The sequence below is a fragment of the Marmota marmota genome, unplaced genomic scaffold (assembly GCF_001458135.2).
Source record: "Marmota marmota marmota unplaced genomic scaffold, marMar, whole genome shotgun sequence".
NCBI lineage: Eukaryota > Metazoa > Chordata > Mammalia > Rodentia > Sciuridae > Marmota > Marmota marmota.
In genome coordinates this window covers 868,554-888,726 of record NW_025999864.1, presented here as the reverse complement: position 1 = coordinate 888,726, position 20,173 = coordinate 868,554, and the positions used below count along the sequence as shown (strand labels likewise).

The 20,173-nt window shown below is 37.3% G+C and overlaps 1 protein-coding gene across 5 annotated transcripts in view; it reads right to left on the bottom strand.

Annotated features, from left to right (window-relative positions):
* The window catches only part of Bicc1 (BicC family RNA binding protein 1), a 284,860-nt gene that overhangs the window by 117,556 nt on the left and 147,131 nt on the right, over positions 1-20,173 (bottom strand). Inside the window, exons 1-2 of one of the 5 annotated variants that reach the window (XM_048813949.1) lie at positions 11,274-11,277; positions 6,723-6,726 (exon numbers count right to left, since the gene is read on the bottom strand). The exons of the other annotated variants lie outside the window; for them this stretch is intronic. The gene's annotated coding sequence lies outside the window, so the exon portion shown is untranslated. Of the gene's footprint in view, positions 1-6,722; positions 6,727-11,273; positions 11,278-20,173 lie in introns of those variants that run through there. 5 annotated transcript variants of the gene reach the window in all.

The window sequence follows — 20,173 nt, the reverse complement described above, 5'->3', positions numbered from 1 at the left end:
GACACTGACAGCTTTTCAAGGGCAAAGGCCTTATCAGGCATTTTCCACAATCCACTTAATTCCCACACAACCTGACAAGGAAATCACTTCCCAGAAACCTGTAATATGCCTCAGTTCTTAAGTAAGTCACTATGTTGTCCAAAATGTTCAGATTCTATTCAAGGAATGATTCAATAAGTGGCTAATTCTGACTGCTCCCGCCCCCCGCCCCAAAGATGGTATACCCCTCAACTGTATGAAATTTGACCTGAAAGTTTGGAAACATGCCTAAAATGACTAGTGCTTCCTTATGGAAATATAACTATAAATATATTGTGGCAGTTAAGCTAAGGAATGCTGAGGTATGCAAAGCCACAAAACCTCTGAGAAGAAATGATTTATCTTCTGCCTTTGGGGGGAAAAAAAACATCCTAATGTGAATTCCAGCTAGTTTCTTAAAATCATATTACTGTCCCTGTTTCCACCTTAATGAAACCTAAGCTCCAAAAACAAGCATCTGATTTTGAACCATTTTCTTTAAGTGTTAAATCATATATTAAATATTTTAAAGACTTTTATTCTAACTCTATTCTGGATATTCTATGTTTATGCCACTTCAAAAAAGTGAGTTCCAACTTCTGGACATCGCCATCGACAAACCAACCTCCTTTCAAGTCTATCCATCTTGGCCTCTGTTACTGGCTGCTCTCTCAGCATAAGAAGGGAGAAGATTCTGGAGGAATCATCTAAAATATAACTATCTGAATAAACAACTTTTAATTTTCTGTTGTTATATTTACTGTACTAACTATTTATAGGGAATTAATAATTGAGATGTAACAATTCTTATGTTATTATCAAATATGATGAATAGCAAATGTTCACAGAACCACAAGGATCTGACCTAAAATATCAATTTTTTTTTAAATTTAAGAAGCAATTGAATTTAAGATTATTATCAGAAAAAGGATATATTTTTATAGTTCACCTATAAAGTATTTCTTCATCAAGAAAAATCTGAAGATAATAGCAAGTTATGGATATGAAACAACTTTGGAAGCTAAAGAATCATCTTAACTTTCTAAGTCATGTTTAAATGTTACAAACAGGGAGTTAAGTATCCTTAACAAGATTAATAGCTCTGCTTTTTCTATATTAAAAGGGTACCTAGTAACTATGAAATTGCGTATCTCCATCTTGGTTTAGTTTCTGTTGGGAGTGAAGAGGGATAGAGGTAGGAAGTGGAGGCAATGTTTACATAAACTGAATTTTTTAAAAATATATATTTTAGCTGTAGATGGACACAATATCTTTATTTTATTTATTTTCACATGGTGCTGAAGATCAAACCCAGTGCCTTACCCATGTGAGATGAGCACACTACCACTGAGCCACAACCCCAGCCCAATAAACTGGATTATTTTTTTAACTAGATGAAAGTCCTCAGCTAACTTTTTTAAATTTCAGAAATTTACACTGAAGCATTAAATGATTGTACTGTCCTAACACAAACTGCTAAAGGTAGAATAAAATAAATAAAATCTAATTCTACATGTAGTTCATCCATAATAAAAATAATTTCCATCTATATTCCTCAATGCTCACATCATAAGATTTATTCCATCTCCACCAAATTTCAGACTAGCATTCCATTTGAGAAGACAAGGTATCTACCAATGTTCACAAAACTGCACATTTTGCAGGTTTGCAGCAATTATAGTATAATATCTTACAGATGAATGGAAACTTTGCCAAACCAGCAAATTCTACTAACATGCTTATTTCACTAAATTCTTCACTCCAGACATAAATTTAAAAGTCCACAGGTAAGTAATCAGCATCTCAGATCAACCCGAGACAAGTCTATTGATTCTGACTTCCCTTAAAATACTTTTCTTGGGCCAAGAAAATAATACTGAGTTCTCTTAACTCAACATTTATACTGTAAACTATTGAAAATTCATCTTGCAAAATGGCTACCAGCTGGGAGGCACCTGCAGCCTACTTCTCTAAAAGACCAACCCATTTGTACTCTGCTTTCCTTACATCAATACAGAAATAAGAGTCTATCCTTATGGAAGATGCTAGTTAAAATCTTCATCTACTAGTGAACTCAGATTAAATTTGCTTCCTTTCACCATGAAGGAAGCAAAGTGAGAATAAAGGAACCAAGTGGAGATGGGAAAGTGGTGAACTTCTAACATGGGGGTGTCTGGAAATTGAGGATGTTTATTTTGCTAAGACATTAGAGAGTTCTGTTATATTTCATTTTTAATCCAAGAAATCCTTCCCAATGATTCAGTTATTCATCATCATCAGAACCACTCCTCACATTTACCTAACAGTCACATACATGTCCCATTTTTCCTCACAGCAACCTTAAAAATCATATATGTGAAACCTATTTTTGCATTCAAAGAAGTTAAATGGCATATAGATACATGGCAAAGTCCAGTCAGAACCTAGGTCTTTCTGCCTGACTTGGCTTATGAAGGGAGGGAAATGCATCACATACTTGTAGAGAGGCCACTCTGAAAGCTCAGCTCAAGAACTGCCATGAATGCTGAAGTGGCTGAGCAGGAGCATGGCTATTTCTCAACACCCTGCTTTATTACTGTGAAGTGCTCCTGAGATGGCCCAGAACAGCTCTCGAACCAGGTAGGATCCTCACCCCTACCAAATACTTGGAAAGTGTGGGAAGCATGTTGGGTGTTACAGCGACCAGGGGGCTGGACTGGCATCCAGTGCCCAGGGCTATTGTTGCTGAGCTTCCAACAAAGGACCTGACAAATTCATTCTAAATGTGAAGACAGACAGTCCTTGCTTTACACAGTTCTAAGATGCACAAATTTCAGTGACCACAGCTTGGTGTAACAAAACTAATCCCTTAACAACACAAGTTTACATTTCTATTAGCATGGTGCACAAAATGAGTTGTTGCATCCTGTAAGATTTCACTGCTAGCTCTTCAATCCAAAAATCATTATGTAAATAAGAATGCTCATGTGGGCCAGTGACAACCACATCACTTTTTTTTTTTTTTGTAAAGTCTGGCTGCCCACTGCACTTTCTTAATTGCTTCTGTGCAGACAGAAAATGAAGTAAGTCATCCCCTCTATGCATACGAGATTGGTTCCAGGGCCCTGCACAGACACCAAAATCCATGATGCTCAAGTTCTTTATAAAATTATATGGCATAGTATCTGCATGTAACCTACACATATCCTCCCCTCTAATCATCTCTAGATTATTTACAATGCTAAATCCAATGCAATATCTATGCAAATATTTGCTGTATTATACAGTTGAGGAAATAATGATTTTTTAAAGTCTGTACATATTGAGTACAGAGATGGCAGTTTTTAAAATATCTTTGATCTGTGGTTAGTTGAATCCACAGACATGGAACCTGCAGAAACATAGGGCCTGGTATAGTTGTGCTAACTGCTAGCTTCCCAGTGATAAAACCAAGTGGCATCTTGCAAAAATAGGCAATCAAAAGGGGAACTGACCAACACAAGTCAACATGCAGCTATGAAATAAAAAGTGCCAACACTGAAATGAAATTTGTATCGGACACCAATAAGAAGGAAAAGCACACTGTGGGGATGTGGACCACACTTGAGAAACAGGGTGCACAGCAGAGGAGCATGGTGGGACACATCTACTAACACGAGCAAGGCAGGCAGTTTGTAACAAGCGAGATGAAGATGCCCCAGAGGAAGCAGTGCCAGCCAAAACCTCACATGGAGGCAGCTCTGGGAGATGCTGCATAGTCTTGAAAGCACAAAGACTGAATTGCTAGAAGCTGATCCCAACTTCTGAGCATAACAATTCCCCACAGCACAGAAAAGATGCTCACCCCACATTCTAAATTACACAACAGACAGAAAGCACTGTTCAAACTAGTCTCAACAACTTTTACTGTTTACAAACAAAGCAAATTAATTCTCAATGTATAAAATTTAAATACAGTGTACAAATATTAATTTTAGCATTTTCTTCAATTTTCCAATACATTTATGACTTACAGAGAGAAAGTTAAGGTTCAACAAAAATGTTTAGAGTTTGCAAATCATTAAAATTTTCCCATTAACACTTAGAGTGTCTTGCATTATCTTCAGCTTGTATAGTTATTTTTGTGGTCTTCCAGTGTGCCATGCAAATGGAGAACTATCTGCTATGCCTCACTGAGAATTGCTGATCAGGAGTTTCAAACTTGTTCCAATGCCATGGGCAACTTATTCCAAAAGTACAGAAAATTCTTACGTATCCATTAAAACCCAATTCAAATGTGCCTCCACTACGAAAACTCCTCCAGATATCCCTCTCTCTTCCTTTCCCACACTCATTTGTTGTGGTAAAACTATAGTGCTTATTTCTTTGCTTATTGTGCCATCCCCACCAATGAGTTGGGCTCCTGGTGGCCAACAACTATATACTGTTCGCGCTTAAACCCTTAGAATCTATCACATAATATCTCATTAAGCATCATTAAAATAATTAAATGACCACTGACAATGATGAAGGAGATAACATAAATGGGTCAGGAAAGGCAACAATTATTTAAGACTTTCCAATTACACGACACTTGGTTTATCATAGATGACAGCCAATATGAAGCTCTGAGTTCCATCTACAGTTTCCTTTAACTTCAACAACCAGTATATGTTTGCTCTCTGCTTACCAAGATAAATGAACTGAGTGATATTTATTAAATGAAAGCAAATACTTCATCGATCACTGACAGGATTCATTCTCCCAGGGGAGAGTCATATCTGCAGGATAATGGAGCCAGAAGCCCTCCAATTCAGAAAATTGAAAAGGTGAGTAAGTACAGTGACTGGCACGTTGGGCCAAGTACGGCTGTAGAAAGCAGGACGCCCCAGATTCCACCTTTCCATGCAGCCTCCCACTAGCACAGCCTCAGAATGGCCACATTCACTCATTTTAAAAGAGGGGCCAAAAATCTAGACTTTTACATTAAATCTCCCGGTTGCTAAATGTTGATACCTACTCCAATTATGCCTTTTCTTTGTGGGCCAAAGAAAACATGGGCTTCACATTTTTACCTCTGCTATAAACCACGGACATTTTCATGAGGTGTGGGTTGGTTACTTGGGATGACCTTTGATGTTAGTGAAGAACAGGTTTGGATTTCCCTTGAACGTAAGAATCTGTGAACCACAAGGCTATTTTATTCCTTCAGAATTATTTGGCTACAATTCCTCGAAAAAGATAACTAGATCTTCTATATAATATCGTAGGTAGCTATAAAAATTTTTATTACATTTGAATTATCAGAGTGTAATTTATGTGTAACTTGGATAAAACCATATATAATTTGAACAAGATGGAAAAAAAAAAATCCCAGTGACCTACCGTACAATGCAAGGCCTATTTTTGTCACAGTGACCAAAAATACCTTCCAAGAGCAACTTAGAAAAGGAATAGTTCATTTTGTCACATGGTTTCAGAGTTTCAGTCCATGATCAGTCAAATCTATAGCTCTAGACAAAAGATGAGGCACAACATCATGTGGAAGGGCATGGCTCAGGAAAATACCTCAAAACATGGCAACCGGGAAACACAGAGACCACCATTTACCAAGGACAAAATATAAACCCCAAAGACACCTCCCCAGGGGCCTACTTCACCAGTCATACCCTCCCTGCATATAGTTACCACCCAGTTAATCCATATCAGTCAGTCAATCCTTAGTTTACAGCTATCATAATATAATCATTTCAACTCTAAACCATCTTGCATCGTCTCATTCATGAGCTTTTGGAGGACACCCCATATCTAAACTATAACATTCCAGCCCTGGCTCCCCAAAGCTCATGCCCATCTCACAATTCAAAATACATTTAGTACATTTCCAAGAATTATTGCCCAAAAGTCCAAACCCCAAATCTCATCTGAGAAAGTAAACTCTTACATATTTTACCCCGTAAAAACCAAAATCAAGTTACACATATCCAATATATAATGGCATTGAATAAACATTTGCATTCCAAAAGGGAGAAACAGGGGCGTAGAAGCAAGACTAAAATAAATCATTAGTACAAATAAGTTCTATAGCTCTACATCCATCATCAGGGGCACATGGCATCATGATGTTCTCTCGAAAGGACTTGTGTAGCTCCACCCATGACTTTGCTGGTTGTAGGCCACATGACCTCTCTTTGCCATGTCTCTGCATGATTCCCTCAGCTTTCCTTGACAGACATTGTACATTAATGGCATCTCTTAATCTCAGGGATCCCAAATGCAGCCTTCACTTCCTTCTCTCATCTTCATGCACCGCTTTCTCAGGTGCTGCTTGCAGGGATTCTGACCCTGCTTCACTCTGCCTGTTGTCACAGGCCTTCCTCTGAAATCTTGGTGGAAGTCTCCATGACCTCCTAACTCCAGCATCCTGCATTCCTGCAGAACCAGCACAATGTGAATGATACCAAGGTCTGCTGTCATTTAAAGCACTTGGCCTCCTGGGACCATGGTTGTAGTGGCCTCTGGATGCCTGGGTGACTGAGCATTATGAAACAATTTCCTAGGCTCCACTGTGCAAGCAGGGTACTCCCACAGTCCCCTCTCAAAGAAATTTTTACTTTTATACCCTGGAACCTATCATAGGTGTGGTCTTGTCACAGGTATCCTGAGATACCCCCAAACCCTCTTTCTACTGTGTCTATATATACTTACCATCTCTTTAATGGCTGTAATCTCTTCCACAACCACACCTTCCTTGCCTTTTACACTCAGGTTTCTGGCCAAATTGCAAGTTTTTTCAAATCATTCCACTCTGCATAATGCTCCTGATTATCATAGTAAACTTGGCTAAAAGCTGCCAGCAATCTCCAGGCCACTCCCTGAGTGCTGTGCTGCCTTGAAATTTCCTCTGCCAGATTAATTAGTCTGTCATCCTTAAATTCAGCTTCACAGAAAGTCTCATGACATGGACAAAATGTACACAATCTCATAAGCCCAGTCTTTACTGTCCACAGTCCTATTAGCATTCTGTTCTTCTGAGATGCCACTAGAATCACCCAGTAAACTCTACTTAGAGTACTCTAAAGTTTCAAGGTGAGGCAGAACATCATGATAGAAAAGGAAAGCAGCTCAGGACATGACAGCCAGAGAGCACAGAGAGGGTTTTACTCACTAAGGACAAAATGTAAATCCCAAAGGCATGCCCCTAGTGACCTACATTCTCCATCCACACTCTACCTGCCTACAGTTGCCACCCAGTTAATCCATCCCTGTGGATTAATTCACTGATTAGTTTATAGCTTTCATAATCTAATCATTTCAACTCTGAATATTGTGACACTGTCTCATAGATGAACTTTTGGAGGACACTTCATAGCTAAACTATAAATATGTTAACAAAACTGTAATGTATACTTAATTTGCTAACAGGGTAGATCTTAAGTGCTCTTGCCAAAATAATAATAATAATAGGAATAAATGTGAAAGTGATGGAAACTTTCACAGCATAGACTGGAACACAGGTTTCAAGGTTGTATACTTATCTCCAAATTCATCAAGTTCTATACATTAAATATGTGCCACTTTTTCACATCAACCATACCAACAGTGTATAACTTTGAGGAAAAAATAGTTAATATTTAACAAAATCAAGTTACCAAGCCTCAGTTGTAGTTCTCTAGCCTCTACATTACATACCTTTTTAGGAGATACGTTTTTCCTTTCTATCTCACCTCCATCATCTTAAAGCAAATAATCCAACTGAGCTCAATAAGGCTGGCTAGCATTGATGCTGGTGAGCAATAAGAGATCAGCATGATAACTGAAACCTACAATGGCATCCCTGAGACATCAAAAGAGATAAACTTTTGTGCAAGCTACTGGGTAATGGCAAGAAAGTAAAGACTAGGTTTGAGAAAAGGGCTTCCAGAAAAAGAATAATAATGAAGTGGTACTAGTTGCATCATTGTAACAACTCCAAATGTCAGTGGATGAACACAATAAAATTTTATTTTTCCTCCATATTAAATGACCTATGGATCAGCAAGGGGCTCCACTCTACAGACTCAGGAATCCAGGTTAAGGGAGGCCCTCCCATTTTATAGTTTCCCATCTGGAATCCACAGCTACCTCAGCCTCACCATGAGAAGAATAGGAAGAATCGTGCATGGAACATTCATTGCCTTGGCCTGGGGGTGGGAGTACACACTGCCTCTCTCCAGTCCACTGGCCGTGATGAGACTCATGGCTCTGCCAAATGAATAGTGCTGAGAAATTCTAGGAGCAACTGGAACATCTGATAGGTGATGAGTGCCTTTGCTAGACAGTTCTTCCAGGGCTTCAACATCACTGAGCTCAACAATGTATTCCAATGTAAAATCTCACCTATTCCTTTCAGAAACCAGACTCATAAATGTAATTTTGTAAACACATCTCTAGCTTGCCATTCCCCAACTCCCTAGATATGTTTAGACCGAACTCAATCTTCTTCACACAAGTGGACATTGGAAGTTATCTACCTAGGATCTGGGAATCACCCTGATTATCTAAGAGTAAAGCCATGCCCACTCCTATTGCTTTAGACTGGTTTAAGAATAGAAAAGTGTGGGCTGAGGGTATGGCTCAGCGGTAAAGCACTGAGTATGTGAAGCTCTAGATTCAATCCTCAGCACCCTCCATCACTCACACACACACACACACACACACACTCCAATCTAAGCTAAATATAAGGAAGAAAAGATTTGATAGAAGTTTTTGAAAATGAAGCTTTCCAGCTTTACAAAGAGAAAACATCCTCTCCTACAAGGTGTGAACAAAGACATAAGTATCCCAGTTGTTACAGATGACATACATGACCATGAAGAGAACCAACCACCAATGTAGAAGGCAGACCTGAAAATCAGCAAACATTTAGATCTTAGATGATGTCACGGAAATATTCTTGATCTTTGATATCAGAAAGCATTTTTATTTTCAATACATGTCTTTTAATACATGCCTTTTAATTTAAAATGCTTACTTTATCAAATAATAATGGAATACATTCAGGATGTAAAACATGATGTTTTGAGAAACATTTATATTGTATAATGATTAACATAAATTAGTATATCCACTACCACTCATGCTATACATGAAATCCCCAGAACTTCATCATCTTACAACTGTAAGTTTGTGCCATCTGACCAATATTTTCCTACTTACCCACACACTGGAAACCATGTTTCTATTCTCTGTTTCTATTAGTTCAACTTTTTTAGATCCGAGTATCAGTGAGACCATGTACTATTTGTCTTTCTGTTTTGGGCTTATTCCACTTAACATAATGTTCTCTTGGTTTAACCATATTATCAAAATTGGCAGTCTTTCTCTTTTATGGCTAAATATTATTTCACCCTATATATGCACCACAATTTCTTATTTATTCCTCTCTCATAAGCTTCTTGATCAACCATTTCAAAGACCATTGCACCTCTGCACTTTTTAGGAACGTGAGCCAATAAATATTCATGTTGTTGAAACCAACTTGTTACTTGAAGCTAAAATCATCCTCTCAAATCAGGTCCTCCTCCTGACTTCCATACTTTGCTCAGACTTCTGTGTCCCAGCCAGGCATAGTGGCACACACCTATAATCCCAGCAGCTCAGGAGGCTGAGGCAGGAGGATCGTGAGTTCAAAGCCAGGCTCAACAACTTAGCAAGGCCCTAAGCAACTCAGTAAGACCCTGTCTCTAAATAAAACACAAAATAGGGCTGGGGATGTGGCTCAGTGGTTGAGTGCCTGAGTTCAATCCCCAGTACCCAAAACAAAACAAAACAAAAACAAACCTTGTCCCCTCCTCCCTTCTCCAGCTTCTTCCCACCCTTCCTCAGCACCTGCGCCACCACATGGATTGAGTCCCACTGGCTTGATGACTCCCTCTTCAAAACTGCCTACTTTCAGAGCCTACAACAGTCTTCTATCCAGACAGTTTCCACTCAATAGCATTTCCACAAAGGCTTTCATACTTGGTGACAGCATTTCCAACTATTTCCTCTCACATTCATTTGCTCTGACATTTCCCTCCCCTAATTTAAAAGTCTCATCATGGTTGTTGTCCCTTAAGTTACACACAAACTTGGCCACACGCTTAGGCTTATCCATAACAGGCCATAACAAAACTCTTCAGTTTTATTTTCCTCAGTCCCTTTGACTTCAATAGACACAATTATGTACACTCAATTCTTTTCCATTTTTTTTTAGTTTATGCAACTGTTTTCATTGTCCCATTGTCTCCTGCTAAATTCCACCTGTTGTTCAACACCAGCTATAAAATCAACCACAAGATTCCCCTCAATCAGATGTAATTTCTCCCTCCTCAGAGCTACTATGTCATCTCTTATACTAATTAACTTATATTACTGTTCCATTTGAACTGTCCCTAACCAACTCTTCTAGAAATATACAGTTCTAGAGGGAGAGTTTCATTTATGCTGCACTTACCAGGTTCTGCAGGAACTTATTATTGGCAAAGCCAGCAACAGCCACCATTGTGACAAGTCACAACGAAGGTAGCTGGACATTTAATTTATAAGAGAGTTACAAGCTTCTATAATAATCTACTGTCCTTTGAGGGACAGAAGAGTGGAATAATTTCCCTTTTATAGGAATGTGCATTAAATCCAGAGTTCCTGAGTCAAATGTCTATAGAAGCCACTAAGAAACAGGAATGAATAGGTACACATGATTTTAATGCAAATATATTATTCAGAGAGGAGAAAAGGACATAGAAAAATTATTTACCCGAAGAAATATATACCCTCTCATTTTCCTGGAATTCACTGTCCCCTTACTAATATTTCACCTTGACCACCAATACATGTGGGTAGAACAATTACTTACTTCAACTTGAGAAAACTAATAGTACAGTAAGAAGGATAAATGGTAACTGACACTTGACATTAGTTTAACCCTAACCCTAACCCTAAAAAAGTAACAGAGGGTGCAGTAAATAGGAGACTGCCTCTCCAGCCCAAGGTTGTAAACATGAGCTCCAACTAGCATGTGCAGAAGCTGGCCAGAGAAGCCAGACTTTCAGAATCTTCAAGAGACACTACAAAACCAGATTGGTATGTAAAATCTACTTAATTTTAAAATGCTGGTAGTTGAATAATTTATTTTAGTATTTCAAAATCACCATTCAGACAAACACAATATGGCTTAAATCAAGCATACTTCTATGCCAAATACAACCAGAAAACTATTGTTTTGTGTATTTTTCTGAGATGGGTTAAGATAAAGAATATAAAGTATGTGGTAAAACTCAAAAAAGTGAGCAGATGGTTCTACTACCAGAACCAGAAAAGCTTGTGCCCCAAGGCATTTTATAACCAGCTGGGCTTTGATCTTAGGAAGAAAGATTAGACAGCTTTATAGCTCAGCACTGGACTTAAGATCTGGAATACTTAGTGGGGAGACCCAGGCTAACAATGGCTAAAAAACTGAGCCCAAATAAGCCTACAGTGAGGGTTAAAAGGAAATCCTCTTGCACATGGTTGGAATTAAATAACACTTCCTATATAAATGCTGGAAATTAGCCCTTCCCAGAAGATGCCAGAGAAATTAAGTATTACCCTACTGAATTTGGTACAGTGTGTTTGAAAATAGCCACTACATTCCACATGAATTTTACTGCAAAATAAATCAAATTTTCTTAAAATAGGAAAAAAATGGAGTCTATAAAATCTTTTGAGTAATATACAAAGATATTCATTTAAAAATTAATTTAATTGATAATGTAAATGCCTAAAGGAGGCACTCAGGAGAGAGAAGTGCATGAATAAGGTCCCCAGGGACAGCTGGAAACAAACATCCTGAGATTTCATTTGTCTTCAACAGCGCAGGATTGGAGCTGGCAGCATTTCAGATGTCTTCATGAGATTCTTATAGTAAAAGTTTCAAAACAACTTTTCCCTTGTGAATTTGTTTGGTTCTTAACATCTGAAGAGAAGCAAATTAAAAACCAAACCCTAGTTTCAAGAAATTAAGATGCTCTCAATGTACTCTCAGTTTCCAACACCTAGTCACACAGGACAAAATGACACATAATTAACATATACTATGAAATACAACCAGTTAGGTTTATTTTTATCTCTATGAATCATTTATAAAACAAGGTGAGTGTGAGACACTATGTTCAACCCTGGGGAACCAGTGATGAACAAGACAGCTGTGGCCTCTGCTTGCAACAGGCTTCAGTAGAGTCGGGGAAACAACCAACCAAGTATAATTCCAAAGCACAGTTAGTTTCATGAAGGAAATGTGAAAGGTGCAAGGATATCATCGAACAGGGACCATGGGTATTAACCAGGAAAGCTTACCCTGCACAAGTGAGCTGCAATATGAAGCATGATTACATCAAAGTGACTAACAAATCATGCTAGACAGTGGGATCGACATTCGTTCATTCACAAAAATGTACTGTATTCCAAATATAAGCCAGTCCTTGCATTATGCATCAGATATATAATAGTGAATAGGATTTAAACCATCCTGGATCATATTTACAATCTCTTGAGAGATGAAGAAATAAAAATAAATCTAATTGGAGAAATGAATAAAAGTCAGAGAACAAGAGCAAAATTATGTATGGTAAAAATAGGAGGGGCATTAGAAAAAAAAAAAAACAGGATGTTCTTAGGACATCCAGCAGCTGTACTTCATATTGGGTGGGATGACTCTGAGGAAGGGGTATTTAAGTCAAGACCTAAAGGATGTTAAGAACAGGAGGAAGAATATTGCAAGCAGAGGGTGGGATATAGCATGAAAACATTGAGGCAAGAAGGAACCCAGTTTTAAAGGAATTGAAAGAGTCCAGAAATGGAGAGAGCGGCAACAGGGAAACTGAGTACAGGGAAAGTAGAGAGAAGATAAGAGCCATGTCATACAAAATCCTGACAGCCATGATAAGAAGTCTGTATCTTGCTCTAAGAGCACTAGGAAGGCAACGAAGGGCTGTAAACCTGGAAGAGCACACTCTACTTTTGCATCTTAAAGATCACATTGAAAGAGAACAGGATTGACACCCACAAGATGTGTCAGGAAGGCCCTAAAAACATTCAGGCAAGGGATAATGGTAGGATGGATGAGAGTTAGGATGGCAGAGATGAACAAAAGTGAATGAAATTGAGAAATCCTCTGCTGGAAGAACTGATTAGATGACTGCCTTGATTGAGGAAGGGTGAAGGAAACGGAGTTTATGGAGTTACCAGTCAGGTCTCTGGTTTGAATAACTGGATGGATGGTGCCACTACAGAAACTAAGAGGAGTACAATAAATTAGGGTAAAAAAATTACAGTTAATTTTAGAAAATTCATATTTCAAAAATTTACCAGCCATTGGAGATTTCCATCCAAGTGGAATTATAGTTAAGGCTGTAAGAACCTCAAGATAAGGGGGAGAAAATCCAAACTGGAAATATAAATAAATTTGGAATTATATAATTGATATTTAGGGTCATGGAAATTGAGGCTCTCCCCTAGGGAGAACATAAAGAAGAAACAAAGGTGTCGGTAATTTAGCTAAAAAACTAAATCTTGAGAATTCGAAAGAGTCAGAAAACAGAATGGTAGTATCCAGGGACAGGGGAGGAGGCATAGATGGTTAGATATTCTCTAATGGATATGGAGTTTCAGTTTTAGAAGATGAAAAGGTTCTGAAGATGTACAGTAGTAACAGTTGTTCAACAATGTGAATGAATATAGTTAATGTCACTGACCTATAAGCTTTAAAATGGTTAAAAATTTCATGTTAGGTACATTTTACCACAATAAAAATAAATAAATAAACAAGCCTTGAGAAAGTCTAAAATCTAGTCAATTAGATAGAATAGGAGATGCTAAAACATGAGGGAATGAGCTTCCAGAATGGTGGTAGACAATGATGAAGACAAATGAATAACCAAGGCTGATTCCCATGCAAGGGAGTATCTCAGGAAAAAGAACCAAATGCCATGACAAAATCAAATGAGATGAAGTCTTTAAAGTATCCCTTGGATTTTGAAATACTGTGGTCATGGGTAACCATAACACAACCACTCAAGTAAAAGGGTAAGTGCAGAAGATAGAATCAGTCAAGAAAAGAAGGGTGTTGAAGAAGTGGACTACCATGAATAGAGAGCTCTTTCATGAAGTTTTGGCTCTACCAAGAAGCAAATAAACAGGACAATGGCTGGAGTGGAATGTGAAGTCAAGGGAAATGTGGCGGTAGCTGGCAGCCAACTCCAATGTCCACTTTCTCCCAATTAGAATCCCAGTTTTTACCAGGCCATGTGAAAATGTAAATGCAACCTGCCTTCCTTGAAGTGCACAATGCCTTCCTTGAAGACAGATATGCCCATGTAACTAAGTTCTGCCAGGGAAATGTTAGCAGATTCCAAGAAATTACATCATCCAGCTGGTGGATGTCTTCTATCCTTCTTCCTTCCCACTGAATGCACTGTGATATCCAAAGTTGCAATTTAGATTATGAAGATAAAGGTCATACCTAGAGGTGAAAAACTATAAACATATAAACATCTTGGGTTACAGAGGCCTTTGGAAAAATACAGCCACCCCACCAGACCTAGACTACCTTGCTACAAAATTTTTTTCATGATAATTATAAACATTTTAAAAATGTAAATAGCATGATCATGTTGTATTTCTTCAAAGATCATTTGCCATAGTTTGGAGAAAGGAGTGAAGTGAGGGTCAACAGAAATGACAAGACCAGTGGTTACAATTATTTTGGCAACCTAGATCAAAGACAGTGATAACTCCAACAGGATACTAACTGCAGAACTATGCAAAGAGGCTAAATGTGAAGGAAGTCCTAGTAAGACTTTGGGTAGGATTAAGTGGTATAAGGGATCAGAGAGATCAGTACAGGGTGACTTGCAAAAGACAGTGCATCATGGTCACACTTGCTGAAAACAGGGACTTATAAAAGAGATATACATGTAGGTGAGCTGAATTTTTGCTGGAAATACCCAGAAAATAAAAGATTTATTCCCAGGACCTCTATTCATAATTGTCAAACACTGGAATCAGGCAGGTAGATGTCAGTGAACAGGGACAAACAAAGTGAAGAGGGTTTCATTCAATGTAATATTACTCATTTTTTTTTTAAAAAAAAAAAGCATTGCTGACATGTGCAACAATATGAATTTAATCCAAAACTTTAGGTTGACAGAAAGAAGTCATGTAATACACAGCACAAACTGTATGTTTCCATTTGATGATATTCTAGGACAAGCAAAACTAATTTGCAGTGAGAGAGCTCAAAAGAAGGGACGTCATGGCAGGCAGGAACAAGATATTCAGTGGAGTTTTTAGGAAGGGATAGGAGGAAATTTTCTCAAGTTGTATAGTTTACATCTTCATAAGTTTGAGTGAAACCGACACAGACATTTGTCAAAATACATCAAATGTTAAATGACCTGATGTAAGTTTAGCAACAACAACAAATATGAACACCAATTACTGGAAGGCTTGCTGATAGAGTGAAGAACCCTGATGTCTTCATGTTAGTTTGAAATACATCAATAAAATGGACTGACAAATAGAACAGATAGATTCATCTGCAATAAAGCAAAGGTGTTTTTTAAAGTAATTGTAGGACTTAGGCAATGGGAATGTGGCATTCCCTGCACAGTTCTCTCAACTTTTCTATATTTTAATAATAAAATTTACGGAAACCTTTAAATCACCACACTGCATTTCTGTAAAAGCACGAACTAAAACTTCACAATGATATAGATGGGATATATTCTCCTTTCTTTTCCCTCAAACTTTCATTTCTCTGTGAATCTGTGAATGTTCACTACTAACAAATTTGTAAGAAACTCAATTATGAAGAACACTAGTATTTGGGGGTTTTTTGTTTGTTCATTTTGTGGTGCTGGGGAATGAACCCTTGTGCATGAGAGGCAGGCACTCTACCAACTGAACTATATCCCCAGCCAAACACTAGCATTTTAAAAATTTAGTTATTTATTCTAATTAGGTATATATGACAGTAAATGTATTTTGATTCATTGTACACAACTGCAGCACAAGCTTTCATTTCTCTGGTTGTACACAATGTAGCATCACACCCTATGTGCAGTCACTGCATGAACCTAGGGTAATGATGTCCATCTCATTCCACCATTTTTCCTGCCCCCAGGTCCCCTTTCCTCCCCTCCCTCCCCTTTGCCCAATCAAAGTTCCTCCATTTTCCCCATGCCCTCCCTGCATTATGGATCAGCATCCACTTATCAGAGAGAACATTCGGCCTTTGATTTTCTGGGATTGGCTTACTTCACTTAGCATGATATTCTTCAACTCCATCCATTTATCTGCAAATTCCATAATATTATTCTCTTTTAATGCTGAGTGATATTCCATTGTCCAAAACTAGCATTTTTAAAGCTATATAAAGTCATTAACAAAATCCCCAAATATGTACTTTACAGAAAATGAGTTAATAGCAGTATCTTAACTCATTTTAATATATGAAACTTTGTTACTTCAGAAAAAAAATATGGAGAAAAGTTCGAGCTAAGAGAGAAAAATAATGGTCATTCTGAATTATGTATATTTTTTAATGAATTCTGTTATTTTTATATTCTGGCAGCTCTTTGGAACCTATTTGTAAGTAGATAATTATCACTATCATAACATTTTATAAGGGTTATATTATATTATTTATCAATGTATTTTAAGTGTTTCTCTAGGAACACTACTTATAGTATTAATTTCCACAACCATACATATCAGTTTTACTTAAAAAAAAAAACCTCAGATCTTTCTTTGAAAAAAATAGTAATTGTAAATTTAATTTTAAAAAATTTTATAAATTTTACTAAAAATTTACCTTCAGAAAATAAAATATAATTATCCCTTTAATTAAAACACATGAACTGAATTTTCAGAGTCAAATACAAATTAAAATGCCATCGACTCTCATCCAATCATTTGACCAATACTGATACAGACTTTATTATGTGGTAAGCATGCCACAGACACTACTTTTTTAAAGAAAGTATTTTAATGACCTATTCATATATACTACTTGGGAAAATCTGCTGGAGTCTCATTTTCAACAGATGAGTTTTCATTCTGAATATATAGTCTGATGAACAGTCTAAGGCAAGTAGTTTCCCTTTCCAAACACACTCTCAACTCCAATTTTAATGGCACATTATTTTTCAATCTTTTAGACCACAAAATAAAGGTTACTAAGCTCTTAAATAAGCATCTAGCCACACTCTCTTCTTAGAGATCCCCTTTAAGCGGGTAGGGGCGGTAATTGAGGCCCTAGTTGGTTCCAGCTCCTGTGCTTCTAGACTCTTCTTTTGTCTTATCAGGAAAAATACTGAACTAGGTACACCTGTGGGTTTCAGAGAGGGAAGGGAAATCTTGTTTCTAAGTTCCTAGGTTCTGGTTTACTGGAACCGATCCCACCCAAGCAACACACATGAGAGTGCTAAACACCACAACTCAATGCCATCAATAGCATGGAGTTCTCCACGGAAGAGAATTTCTAGTTGCATACTACATCCACTTACACCAACGCAATCCTTGGAATGCGTGTTCTTTAAAAGGGAAAATGAAGCAACTCAGCCCAAATCTGACCACTGGGATACAGGCTGCTGTGCCAAAGCAGAATTTCAAGATTCTTCTCAATTGAGGTCAAATCTGAAGGTGAGATTCAGAACACTGTGAATTCGTCTGGAAAAAAATTGAGTGGAAACTGTAAGTTTTAAGCTTTATGGACACTTTCCCTTTATTTTATAAGGTCATTCAGTGCAGATCAAAAGCTTACAGAAGAGAAATTCACCACAAAAAAGGGAGAAGAAAAATTTGCAAAAACTGCTTTCTGTACAAATTGCTGCACCTGGCCCAAGGCAATAAGGCACCAAAATCAGAGTTTCCAAGGTCGAGGTAAAACATCTTTTATTTCCCAAGCTAAAATGATTCAGACAATTTTCCGAAAGAACTTTTATATGTAGTCCGCATACTGTACGTTTTCTTGAAAAGGAGGAAGACTTAAAATACTTGACTCCATGTCAAATTGCTGAGTGCCAATTTTCAATTCATTATGTTAAAAAAGTAATTTACAGAAAGCCAAAAATGAGACAAAGGGAAATGACATTTACTGAGCACCTGGTATACATCAGCACTGCATAAACACGTACACATTACCTCTACTTCATCTGCAAAGCCTTACAAAGCAGTAATGGTTCCCATTTAATACTTGAAAAGGAAGTGTAGAGAGGTCAAATGACTTGCTCAGGACTGGGGCACTGTGAGTCAGGAGCGTCCTTCACTCCTGGTTTTGCCTTTAAGTAGCATTCTATGTTTTTACAGATGTGAGTAACCTCGCCAGCATGCCCTCTCCTCAGAGGCAACATTAAAAGGCTAAACTAAACATTTAATTATAAAAAGGTGAATTTCATCTTTCAAGGATTGGTGATGGGTATTCAGACTTAAATACCCGTACTCTGTCTTCCTTGCCTTAATCCAATTTCAATGTTTTTATTCATTCCACAAAAAAGTAGAAGGTACCACCCCTCCCCAAGAAAGTATTTAAAAGTTTGTTTTGCTACTCAGTAAATGAAAAATCCTGAACAAAGAAATCAAAACTACTTCCTAAAATTGTAAGAATATTCAGAGACTTCCACATTATGTTGTTTTTTTTTTTTTATGATCACATGAACATATGAGACCTAAATTTATTAAGTCCCTTAAATGCCTCACATCTTCACTAAAAAAAACCATTCTTGTGTTCTGAAAATGAATTGGTAAAGAAATGTCATTAATAGCTACTGAGAAACTAGAGTTGGACTGGACTATAATTAAATGTCACTATGAGGTAGCTTTTCAAGGAGTAGAGGGGCCAATGAGTAAAGGAGTAGTTTTTTTTGGTATCCTTCTTCATAATCCATAGAAGTACAAAACATAGAGCAATCAACTGGAAAAATAAAATCCTAGTTTAGTAAGAAATAGTCCTTGCCTTCATTGAAATTGTCAAGCAGCAACAAGTTGAGGTTTTTCTAAATGGTTGGACAAATTATGAACCTCTCTGTGAGGTCATTATTGAAAAATCAGAATAAGCAACCCCCTCCAACATACTTGTCAAAGGAGTTCGAGTATTAAATAGACAAGTTAAAAAGAAGCAAATGGCTATTTTATCTATCCTAGTGCTCCCTGCAGGGAGGAACCCAACTGCATACTGGGTAACTCATCTCATGATTAAGGACAGAAGAGGGAGACTGGGGTTATGGCTCAGCGGTAGAGTGCTTGCCTAGCATGTGCGAGGTGCTGGGTTCAATCCTCAATACCACATAAAAATAAATAAAATAAAATAAAAGGATTATGTCCAACTACTACTTAAAAAAAAACAAAAAACAAAAACAGAAGATGGACACTGACTGTTCATCATGTGACATGCAAGGCAGGCAGTCTTATGGAGGCTGCTTTATTTAATGATCCTTCAATTCTATAAAAAAGAAACTGCATGATACCATTAGGAGATGAAGAAAGAGACTAAAAATCTAGATAATTTTCCCAAGAGCACACAGCTAATAAATGCTTGTCACGTATTTCTAGTTATATATAGTTGAAAAGACTCAGCTCTTAATCAATATTATACCTCCTTCTTCCTGTGTGCTTCGATAGAAATTCAAAATTTAAAAAGTCAAATAGTCGAATTCAGCAATCTATTAAAACTAAAATTCTGGCTAAGGGGAAAAGCCATCTAATTATAACAATAACAGATTATATCTTACATTGGAGGTATAAGAAGGTAGCATGTGAATCTTGTGCTTCTGGAATAGGGTAAACTGGATATTTAGGCATTTAAGCAGAAAACAACTTAAATTGCTGAGAAAAATATAAAAACATTTGCAAGTTTAAAAAAAGGTCTTAGAAAGCAAAAATAAAAATATGATAAAAAATAAAATAAGGATTGGAGCCAACACTGGCCACAAAAATAAATAAATAAATAAAGTCTACTCATACCTATTACCTATATCCTGGGTTGTAACAACCCAAATTTAAAAAGTAGAAAATAAAGTTCAAATTAGAAACACAACGTTCTAGAGGATTAAATGAAATAATGAAATAAAACTCTCCCTTAGTTAATGTCTGCAGAGATGAGTGCCTGGGTTTGGATTTGGGGTTGGGTTGCAGGGGGGCT